This window comes from Ochotona princeps, chromosome 25 (assembly GCF_030435755.1).
Source record: "Ochotona princeps isolate mOchPri1 chromosome 25, mOchPri1.hap1, whole genome shotgun sequence".
NCBI lineage: Eukaryota > Metazoa > Chordata > Mammalia > Lagomorpha > Ochotonidae > Ochotona > Ochotona princeps.
In genome coordinates this window covers 10,882,455-10,894,800 of record NC_080856.1, presented here as the reverse complement: position 1 = coordinate 10,894,800, position 12,346 = coordinate 10,882,455, and positions in this window count along the sequence as shown.

Genomic DNA, 12,346 nt, shown 5'->3' with positions numbered 1-12,346 from the left:
AGTACTTAAAAAACAGCACCATTGGTTAAGTGTTTGTCACATAACCAACTGCTCTTTATTGTGACTAAGAAATGGAGCCAGTGCTCCCCCAACAGATCTATTCTTTCAATACACTGTTGTCAGTCATGTTCGAAGCTGACCTCATATGTGGAACAATGGGAACCAAGAAAATAGTTACACTGAAGAACACAAGACTCTGTCGTAACACACACCTGTATCACTTTACTACTCAGTGTATCAATCCAGAAAATTTTAAATCCAGTGTGTATTTTACTTAGCTTACAATAAAACTTTCCTTTCTCCCTTCCATGATATTTCTTTACCCCTCCACATTTTTGGTCACATAATACTCACTAGCAACCTCATGTTTGTTTTTGTTGTCCTAAAACCCTTCAGAGCTTTAACAATCCATGGTTACCTCACATTCATCTGCTTAGTCCAGTCTAACAAATTCTCTTAGTTTAGCATTATTCTATAACTGTTCCAATAATAAATAATGCAACTGAAAACCTTTCCCAATGTGCTAGGATCAGGTTTTTGAATGAAATTATTCAAACCAAGACTGTGTTTGGGTTCTGTTAGAGAAAGAGTGAGAGGAACTTGCTTTTGTCTTCCAACTTGCCCCTTTGTCCCCATGGCAAGACTAGATGCAGAGAAATTAGACAATTTCTTAGCCAAAGATCACTATCATCACTTGGGGACTGACAGTATTAGAGCAAAGCTAAATTCAAAACAATGGAAGCCTATTCCAGTCAAAACTAGCCTCTGTGTGCCATGCATATTCAGTTTAGTCAAGTAGAAGACTCACTTCAACATTTTCAGATTAGTATTGTGAAAACATGCCTAGGGGTATGATTCAGAGTTTGAAGGCTAATCACTCCAAATGTAAGTCTAAAAAAGTGAAACTGCTTCTTTGTGCCATTCTGCTTGGCATTAGTAGAATCTCACAAAATACGGATTATTTCTGCAAAGCCACAGAGAACAATTTTGAAAACAAATATTCATTGAATAAAACTCTTTCACCCACCTCCCTAGGGTTTTCTTTTTCACTTAGCTGGCCTATTCTAATCAATCCTTTTACCATATCAAATGTATAAAAGACTTGAACTGAACTTTCTGTCATAAGATTAGCATTGGTTTCTAGGACACTGAGTAGACTGTGCTAGCCATATAGTTAGTTAGGACTAGAAAAATAACAATGTACAGACAACACTGAGCACTATCAACCTAAAAATATTGTCTTTTTCATAAATTGTCATATGTGATATATCATATCCTTAACTCAATTTCATAACTTGCCAGGGAAATTACTGGCTCCTATTCTCCCATCCTGAAGTTTTTCCCATCAGCACACTTTTAATATCAGTGAAATGCAGTTCAAAGAGTGATTTCCCAGGTTATAATATCAGGTTGCCTGAATCTTAAACCAGTCACAGCTGCCACACTTTTATGAAAGGAAAGACCAAGAGCCGAGTACAAGAGGCAGACTCTGAAAGCAGATACTGCAAAGGACTCGATACCAGAAAATGACCAACTATGCACAGCTCACAAAAGATATCCTAGCTGAAGTGCATTTTCAAACTTCTTGAGTACATTAGCAGAGGCTCTATTTTTATTTTGATACTATATACACTCAATATTTCTTTATAACCGCTTAATTTGTTATTTTTGTTATGAGTTGAAGAGCAGACCAAACAGTACCTTGCAAAGATGCAAACGAATAGCTATTATTCTCTTGCTTGCTTTTCAAGGGAGCTGCTTTAGCTATTTAGTCCATTTTTCAAGTAGCAAAGTGACACTGATAAAACTGCTAATATTTAAGTTTAAAATATGATTACCAAATATTTAGTCTCATGCTCAGACAAGTTGTTTTGATGCTCATTGCAAAAGGAAGGAAGGAAGGAAGGAAGGAAGGAAGGAAGGAAGGAAGGGAGGAAGAGAGGAAGAGAGGAAGGAAGGAAGAGAAGAAGCAAAGCTAATGATAAAATTTGAAGTAATAAACTTTGAAAGCAGGAATTTCAAAATGCCTCCTAAAAATAGTGACTTCTTCTCTAGAAGAATCTACATGGGCTCTTGGTAGATGACACAAACTATTCGTGCCCCCAATGTAAACAGCAATTATTTTGGATTCAGACTCTTTGGATTCTTAAGTGAGATTGTTCACTTTGGCGTTGATTAAGACTTGGCTGTGAAGGGATCTAAGTGCACATATCGTAGGTCACTAAAAAAGTAGCTTTGAAGACAAGCCAAGACTCAGTGTCTAGCCAAGGCTTCTGAAGATCTTAGGACTTAACCAAGGGCTCTCATAAGCCCCGTGTTTAGCTGATACTTGGCTACACATTTTGGTGAAGATCAGGAGGCAAGAACTGAAATGAACATGTTGAGTACAAGTAATCCCGCTTGAAATCACAAAGGCTAGTGACTCAACACCTTCAATCTGAATGTGTCATAAAGACTGATGATGGGAGAATGCAGGCAGAGGAGCTCTGGACCAGGAAAAGGAGGCTGCGTGCGGCTCATGAAGCAGTGTAGGCAGGTGGAGGTTAGCAAATTACTGAAGCAACAACAGCCAAGTGCATTTTTGACACTTTGCAGTTTCATCATGGATGGGTTCTATTCAGTCAATTAGCTTGCAGAAATAAAATATCCAGGGCCTGACATGGTAGCCTAGTGGCTAAAGTCCTTGCCTTGCATGTACCAGGATCCCATATGGGCACTGGTTCGAGTCCCAGTGGCCCTATTTCCCAGCCAGCTCCCTGTTTGTGGCCTGGGAAAAGCAGTCGAGGATGGCCCAAAGCCATGGGACCCTGCACTGCATGGGAAACCGGGAAGAGGCTCATGACTCCTGGCTTCAATTAGCCCAGCTCTGACTGTTGTGGCCACTTAGGGAGTGAATCAGCCGACAGAAGATCTTCCTCTCTGTATATCTGACTTTCCAATAAAAATAAATAAATCTTAAAAAATAAGATATCCAGACTAAAATTACTTAAACAATGGGGAATTTATTTTCTCAGTGAATAAGAAATCAGAAAGTAGGCAGTTCAAGAGTTCTCAAATTCAGTAATTTGATGCTGATGTGATCAATAGTCTTACCCATATTTGCATTCTCCCTCCTCCTTGGAGTTTCGAACATTTCTCCTAATTACCCTCAAAGAAGCTACACAGTGTTTTTACTGATATAGTCTATTTTTTTAAATGTCCATTTCTCTATTGGCTGTGTATTTTTAGGAAATTTTCCAGAACCATTAAAGACTTGTTTGCTTTTTTTTTTCTTTTTCATTTTTCTTTTCTGGGGGAAAAACCTACTAAACTTCTCTAACAGTCATTCTGAAGTCCTAGTTTTCAAAGTGTCTTGGGATTAGGATTTAAAATGGTAGACCATCTTTTTTTTTTTTTTTTTTTTTTTTTTTTGCTACATTCTGCTGCCAAATTAGATCACAGGATCAGCCTACACGAAGAGAAGCCACAACATCTCGCTGGGAAGATTTGGACGCAAGGACGTTTTAATAGCTAAAACTGAAATGAACTCACTTTCACAAGAAAGGCCCTGCTGGGATCTTGCCCCATGACCAAGTCCATTTCTGGATCACATGCCTGCGTTGTTGCTGCGTGAAGACTGGGAGAGTAGGGCAGCTCAGGTTCCCTAGCAGGAAGCCAGCTTCACAGTATCGATGGAGCACTCGGTGGCAGGCAGCCACAGCATCTGTCAAAATGCACAATCTCTACCTCAAGTTCATGACAGCTTGTCAAGAACAGAAGCATTGTTCAATGCTAAAACTAATTAAACTTTAAATAAGGTATTTATTTAAAAAACTAGACATAATGTTTCTAATTCATTCTCCCCCCCCTTCTCTGATCTCTCTCTCTTCCTCCTCCTCTTCTCTCTCCCTAATAGAATATACATGATATTAAGACAGAGAATGCTTTGGGAGAAATCTATTAAGCTATTTGAGACCAAGGGAAAGAACAGTGAAATTGTATTTCACTTGCATATGTTTCAAAAAAATTCCTGCCCCTTTGGAATAACCTAACTTAGTACATGATAGAAAAATACCTACTACTATATTATTGCAGAATTTTACCCTTGGTAAACAAATCTTATATATTTATTTGTTTGTTTGAAAAGCACAGTGAAAGGAGGAAAGATAAAAAAGAATAAAGATTCTTCATCCACTAGTTCATTCCGTCAAGTGACTGCAGTAGCTGAAACTGAGCCCAACCGAAGCCAGGAGCCTTGAGCCCCACATAGGTCTCCTGAGTAGATGGCAAGGGCCCAGACACTTGGGTTTTCACCTGCTACTTTCCTAGATGTACTATCAAGGAGCTGGGTCAAGAGACAAGTGTCTGGGTCTAAAGCCAGCATACTGATATGGAATGATTGTGCTGTACACATAGCTTAACCATGCTACACCACAATTCTAGCCCATATTTGTAGAATTTTACAACTACATTCTATGTGGCACAGGTTGTACTGAGTGATCTACATATATAATCTCATTTGATCTTACGGTGATCTTGTGAATTTTTTTCATTTTGCAAATTTTTTTAAAATTATTTTTTTAAATAATTAATTGGATTCCATTAATCCATCTACTAAATGATAAAATCCATGTTCAAATCTTCATTTGTCAGATCCCATAGTGTAAAAACTTTTAAAATGTCATAATGTCTTTGCTTAGCACATAGATGGGAATAGAAAAAGAAGGAAATCTGGGGAAAATAGTAAGTATGGTATTCCTGAAGTGATAACATTTCATAAGTGTTCTGTGATAACATCCAATAAATTAAAGGTCTTTGGAAGCCATGGTTAGTGCAATGTGCTGGTGAGGATCCTGTAACTCTATCCAGGTCTCCCACATGGGTGCAGGGGCCCAAGAACTTCTGTGTTTTCCTGGGCACATTAGCAGGGAGAAGAATCAGAAGTGGAGCAGGCAGGATTCAAACCAGTATTGCTGCAGGATTCCAGCGTTGCCAACAATGATTGAACATACTGTACCACAACACTGGCCCCTAAAATACTCATTTCTAACAAGTAACTTCCCTTCAAATTCCCCAAGTACATGTTCTTGGTGATTAAGATGCTACATCACAAATGGAAATGCCTGGATGGGATCCCATTATTAAGCTTCTGATCCCAGCTGCCTACTAATGCAAACCCTAACTAGCAGTGGGGATGACTCAAGTAACTGGATTCCTGCCTTCCATGTGCAGACCTGGACTGAGTTCACAGTCCAGCAATTGCAGATACTCAGGGGAGAGAACCAGCAGACAGGAGTGGCCTCTCCTCCTCTCTCTCAACTTACCTCCTTCCTTTAAATACATATATACATGCATGCAAACAAACATACATAAAAATCTGTGAGAAAACCAATGAAAATTTCCTAAATAACTCACTTCAATTTAACAATATTCTATAACACAGGTAGACAGGTAATTCCTTAAAGTCCTTAGGTTCCTCTGAAAGTCCTGTTAATGATTAATAAATCTTAAAATCCATATAACATACCCATTATTCACTTCGTTTGAAGGATCAAGAACCATGAAATACTATGTATTTAAAATGTTATGAAATATAAGTATAAATTTGATGCAAGTATAAATTTGATGTATATCCAATTTCACCTCTGTGAATCAATAGTTTCACCAATGAATTTCATCCAGGATTAAAAACATCTGCCAAAACCTTGCCTCCGTGATCTGTAATTTATTAGATTATGACTGTTGAACTACCATAACGATATCAGTTACTCCACAATACAGATGTTTCCTCTGTGCAGTTTTCATTGGCTCAAATAGAGCACAAGCTTTAGTTCAAACAAGGGTAAGAGGATGGAGTGCAAATGGGAAAGAGAACGGGAGATAACTGTATCAGCAGATTATTTTCTTTTCCTTTGGACACTGCTGAGTCTCTACTCCTGCTATGACACTTGGAGCCCAGAAACGTTCCAACTGTGTTAGACAGAACTTCTGTTTTCCCCTGGGAGCAGTAGCAAGCCATGGGAGACCACAGGAACCAGTGAAAATACTTCATCCTATTTATCCTGAATCACATTTCACCATTTCTGACAGTTGGAACCTTTGGAGAGGAATCACTAATGAACCACTGAGAGTTGACACCAGTCATTAATTTAATCACTCAGTAAATAAGCAACTGATATAAATCTAGGAGACTCCCTAGACTTGTGACATACTTAGAACCAAATGCAACCTTTCCCTGGAGCAGTAATAGCTTTGTTTTTCTCTCTCTTTGTGATGATAATAAAACTTACTTCTACAGATACCCTAAATGAAGTTAAAATGGTCCACTAATACAATACAATGGCACAGTTTCCTTTTTTCTTCCTCCTTCTCCCTTCTTCCTTCCTTCTTCTTGATTTATCACTTTCTCTCTTTCTCTGCAACTTCATTCCCTATGAGTCAAATTGTTCTGTGAATTCTGGAATTACATAACTTAGATGTTACCTTGTTTAGATAAACTCTCATCATAAATAAACCAAAAAAAAATACTATCTCACAAAGGATCATAAAGATGGATGGAGTTGAAGGGCCATAGCGGAAAATTTCAAGATGTCACCCACACCTCCCACTGTCAAAGGCAGAAACACCATCATGCCCACGACTGGGAGACTCACTCACCACTGGGGTGTGCCAAGAAGAGCAGCAAACACCTGCCCAAAAAAAAAAAAAAAAGTCGATACTCTAGAAATGCATAAATCCAAATCCTTCTCTCCTCAGCTTTCATGGCTGCCAATCTAAAAGGAAGACCTAGGAGATCAATCCTATTCTTACTAGAACAAGAAAAGATGGGAAACCACTTGCAGTTGTACATTTTGTTCCCTTGTACACAGCATCATCATTGCCATGCTCCTTTTAGGATGAGTCACAGATTGGCTCAGCTTGACTGATGACTGAAGGGATTCCCTTCTCAACTTTAGAAGCCCCACTGTTTCTTCTCTGAAGAATTACTGTAAGGGACAACAGTCCAAAACTTGCACCACCAAAAGGCTTTTCTGGTGTGTTAGATTCTGATGGTTGGTCTTCTGTAGTTAAGAGTAATGAGCGGTCCCCAAGGAATCACCCCACGATTATTCCTGCATAGGTCAGGAGGAAATCCCAGAATAAAACTGGCTGTGGTGCCTGCAGCAAGAGGAAATATGTCAAATATGTGGAGGGTGCAGGGTGTGTTCACTCTGTTGCTTTGGATACAGAAAACACACATCTCACAAGATTAAATGAACAGGTCAGATTTTGATCAGGGAAATTTGGCATTTTAAAGGACCCAGAGCTGAAATTCTTGTTTCAGAGGGAATTCCACTGACACAAATGATGTAAAAAAATGTTGATGATGTTACATAAGAAGCCATGGCTGAATATGACCAATGAAAAAGCACATAACGTAACAGATCTGATCACGGCAGCATGATTTTCTATGAAGTGTGAACTCAGTAATTTTGGTGATATCAGCACATTCAGATCTAGTCTTAGGAAAGAGAAGTATTCAAAAAAATGCCTGATAGGCACTAAAACAGTGCTAGAGGAATTCTATGGGAACATTAAGAAAATGTGCAATTTGGCAGGATATCAATTAAAAAAGAAACATGAAAAAACATAATGTCCATTACAATGAGGAATCACTTAAAAGTTGTCCATAGAGCTATATTAATAAGAAGTGATGGCTGGCAAGTTTGAAAAGGAAAACTGAAAAACAAACACAAGAAAAGTTTCCTGACCATCAAGCCTTCTTAAGTCTCTAGGGAGTCCATGAAAAATCCATCAAATAGATCACACTGAGCAAAACTGCTGAGAATATTAACTCGGTTTTGTGTTTCCACATTTCAGCTTCACCTCAGGGATGATATATGTGCCATCCCTGAGAGCAAAGCGTCTTGGGTTTTGGAGTATCCTCTTCTATCAGCAGGCCACAACAACAAAAACAGCTAATAAAAGGACAGGTAGCCCACCATGAGAACACCCACCTCTAACTTCCAATCTACATGGCTGTAATAATCCACTTAACTTTATCAGAAACTACTATTGGTGATTAATAACTGATTAGTGAATAATTCCCAAAACACCATGGAAGGGACAGATTTTCATAACAGAAAAAACAGAATTCATATAAATTATTATTTTAATTCTCCAGAATGGGTGGGTCTTTTCAAATATTTGTAATTAATGGAATCCAATGTCCAACTCAACTTTGTGGAATTCTTAGATCTTTACACACAAAGTAACATTTCCTTCATGACTAAGAAAGTTTATCTTCGATATGTTTTGGATTAAATTAAGTAAACCAAATGTTTTATATAATATCTTCTAATGCCATCTGGTTTATATGCAAATAAGATATCAGCTCACAATACAACTAATAAAAACTGTAACAGATTTCATAATTTTTATTTAGCAGCATCACAGAAGTCTGAGGTAAAGATTTTCTTAACCCTGCTATCCCCTGGCATGAATATCACAGAAAGATGTGCCAAAAAAATGTTCTATTCATTCAGAGGCAATCTCCCTTTCGGAACTGGACAAGCAGTGTGACTATCTTCCACTGACATTCTCAATGCCTCTTGAAGATTTGGGGAGTCTTCTAACGAGGCCCTCCATGGAACTTCTCTAGGAACAGATACATACCCAGTGTAGCTCAGTGTTCACAAGTACACATCAATTTTCTATGTGTGCCTTATAGATTATTTTTCTAAAATAAATTTCACATTGTATGTTTAAGGTATACAGTATTATAAGTTACATATAGATAGTAAGAAGGTGACTGAAGTGAAGCAAGTTAGGGTAGCCATGTATGCTACATTTCATTTACATGGCCAGTTACTTTCCTAACAGATACCATCTCAATGACTTATTTCTGCTGTGTAAGAAATCCCACACTCAAAATTATCCATCTGACTTTCCCGTTTCATTTCGAAAGGATATCACACCTGTCAAATAGCACACATTTGATTATCTTTCCCAATTTTGGCATCACTATCCACCGTCAAGGTAGAAAATTATTGCTTCACAGAACTTGAGCAGGTGGAATGTTTGAGGGGTTTGTAATTTTACCTTTGAGTTAGCTTCGAATCCCTTCATTTAACTATTATAGAGGTTATACATGGATTCAGCGCTAAATTGCAGACAAGAAAATTAAATTAAAAAAAAACTGTGAAATTTTTCCTTAAACCATGTCCGTTCTTCCATGTATTATATTCAGCATATGTGACAAGACTATTCTAATCATATCCCAGGCTAATTTTTTCCCCATTCTGCAATTTCAGATGGCGCCAGCTAGCCTAAACGTCCAGTTGAAAACTCTATTTGTTCCTAGGTTTTCCTCTTGCCTACATTCTTCCTCTGGTTCCGGCTCTACCCACCCAGCCTTTGATTTTCTCACAGAACCCTTTGCTTCCTTCCTTACTCACTGCCCTCCCTCTCTTTCTCAAAGAAAGAGCTTCCTCCTTTGGGTGCTGCGTAATCCTCAGGACCACACAATGCGTCTTTCTGTGGGATGATGGTGGACAGATGTGATTTTTCCAATGGCTTCTATTTTGCTTGCTTATTTATGTATTCCCCAGACTGCAGTCTTCAGTCTGGAACTAAATTAATTAAACGAGCATTTCTTCTCATTTATATTGGGGTGGGCTTTCATGAATTTGAAAAGGACTGCCAATTTTACAAGGTTATTAAACACTTTTATTTATAAAGCTATAGAGTATAGCAAAGAATGTTAAAAGCACAGCTTTTCTTTTAAAAACAAGGCTCTAGTACTATTTAACAATAACCTATTTTTCCAAAGAACAACTTTCATGATCTTTAGGCAAGATGAACACAATTAAATGTGCCAGAACCAACACAGCATTATCTTTTTCTTCATCGAAATGGATATTTTATATTGCAAAGAATATCAGATTAATCTTTCAGCTGAAGATTTAGCTAGCTTTCAATTTCATTTTACAGATGAGATTACAGAAGCCGTACAAGCTGAGGAACCTACTCCAGCCTTCACAGTTTGTGAATGACAAAGATACAAGTGTAAACCAGGTTCCTGGTTTAAAATCTGGGGCTGTTTTACCCATCCTCTACTTCTCAAGGCTCACCTGCATGGTAAGCAAATGAGAGCATCATATGTGGAACAGGAGATTCTTGAAGCCAGAGGCCCAAACAGGAGTGAGCACTTGCAAGGCTGTATCAAGCACCCACTCTTGGGTGAATGATAATTTCTTTTTTCTTCCTGTTGTTCATTTTGTTTTGTGGCTTTTCATTAAAGGGGATGTATAGTAGCTGTGTGACAGAGACTCTCATATCTAATAGCATGTTGTTTTACTTCATAGCATTGTAAATTTATATTTTTCTTCCAATTGTTGATTTTTATTGTGGCTTTTCATTTAAGGGGATGTACAGTAACTGTGAAATGGAGACTAAAATATCCAGATATGAGGATACAATTCAGTATGCATTTCTACTTCCAGACAAAAGATGGACTCCCAATAAAACTATTTACTATATGACAATAGGAAGATGAGCTCTCTGCCATTGTCCATGCCCACAATAATGGACATATGACTGTTTGGAAAGAACTATGGCTTAGTAATGATATAGGGGAACTCGGGGGTGGGGTGGGGGGGAGGATAGTGAGGGGATAAGGGAAATCCCAAGGGCCTATGGAACTGTATCATAAAATGATAGTAACAATAACAATAACAGAATAAAAACAACACAAAAAAAGAATGAGAAGAGAAGAATAAATAGGAGACAGAGATGGTAAATACAGGTATGTGATTTTTCCCCATTCAATGAATCAGGCTGAGGCCAGCATGGTAGGGCAAAGAACGAGGGTTCCAAGGAAAGACAGAAGTGATAACTTCTAAAGACAGATTTTTTCATGGTGCTCAGAAAGCACACACACATTACCTGGAAAAGGTTAGCACACTGCTACCTTCACTACTCAGTTAAAAACATGTTGACCCATTGGCCTTCAGATCACCTTTATCAAAAGCGTGGTAGGCTTGAATGCTGGAGAACAAAACAACCCTACCATAACAAGCTGAAGACACTTTCAGGGATTCAGCAACATAGCTAATACTCCTTTCAAAAGTATGCTTATCTTGAAAGAATATCCCTTTTTTATCAGATTATTACTCTCCTTAGTATTTCTATTTTCTTGTTGATACATCTGCATAGTCAGGTTTATGAACCACCTACCATAGTCCAAACAGCCTAATCACTGTCAATATTTGCAACTGAGAGATGACTTTTCTTCTCATGTAATTGCGATTGAAAAATCGGTAGCCTTGCTATAAAGTGTTTGTAAATGTTTATTCTGTTGATTTACAATAAAAGTTTGTTCTAAGCAAACAGTTATTATGTCTCATACAAGAAGAGAAATTAATCTCATTTGCTTGAATCCTAAATTAAAACAACAGCACTTAGAGATCTGACCATGAAAGAACAGGATGCATTCAGGGCAGAACAGCTCACATGCTTGCTTGAACTCCATCCAGGGCTCTCACACGAACAGAAGGAGCTCAAGCTCTTGGGGTGTCGTCCCAAGCACATTAGCTGGTAGCTGGATCAGAAACCAAGTTGGATCAGAAGCCAGGACTCCACCTGGAGCTCTGATATGGGAAGCCAACATTGCAAACAGTGGCTTAAGCTACTGAACCATGGCACCATTTCCAACAATTCATTGTCTAAACTGTAGAGCAATTCCCTCACTATCTTGGCTAAAGAGATCTCGTGACGATTGAACTTGTAGCAAGACCATGTCATTCACTATCAAACCCAATCCTACTCATAGCCATCAAACAGACTAAAGAGGGCCCTGCATGGTGGCGTAGTGGTTAAGGTCCTCGCCTTGCGCACCCCGGGATCCCATATGGTCGCCAGTTCTAATCCCAGCGGCCCTGCTTCCAACCCAGCTCCCTGCTTATGGCCTGGGAAAGCAGTCGAGGACGGTCCAAATCTTCGGACCCTGCACCCGCACGGGAGACCCAGAAGAGCTCCTGGCTCCTGTCTTCGGATTGGCTCAGCTCCAGCCGTTGCGGTCACTTGGGGAGTGAACCATCGGAAGGAAGATCTTCCTCTCTATGTATCTCTCCTCCTCTATGTATATCCGCCTTTCAATTAAAATAAATAAATCTTTAAAAAAAAACAGACTAAAGAGAAAGAGACATAGCCTGCACAAAATACATGCAAAGCTGTGAAACATGTGTCTAATGTCTAGTAATCACCCTCCAAGAAGCACTGATTAGCCTACTCAACAATTCTGCCGTCCTGCTGGGTCTCTCATGGAAGAAGAGAATCAGTTTCCTCAAGCCCTGTATGTGTCTCCAGAGGACCTGCACAATCATGA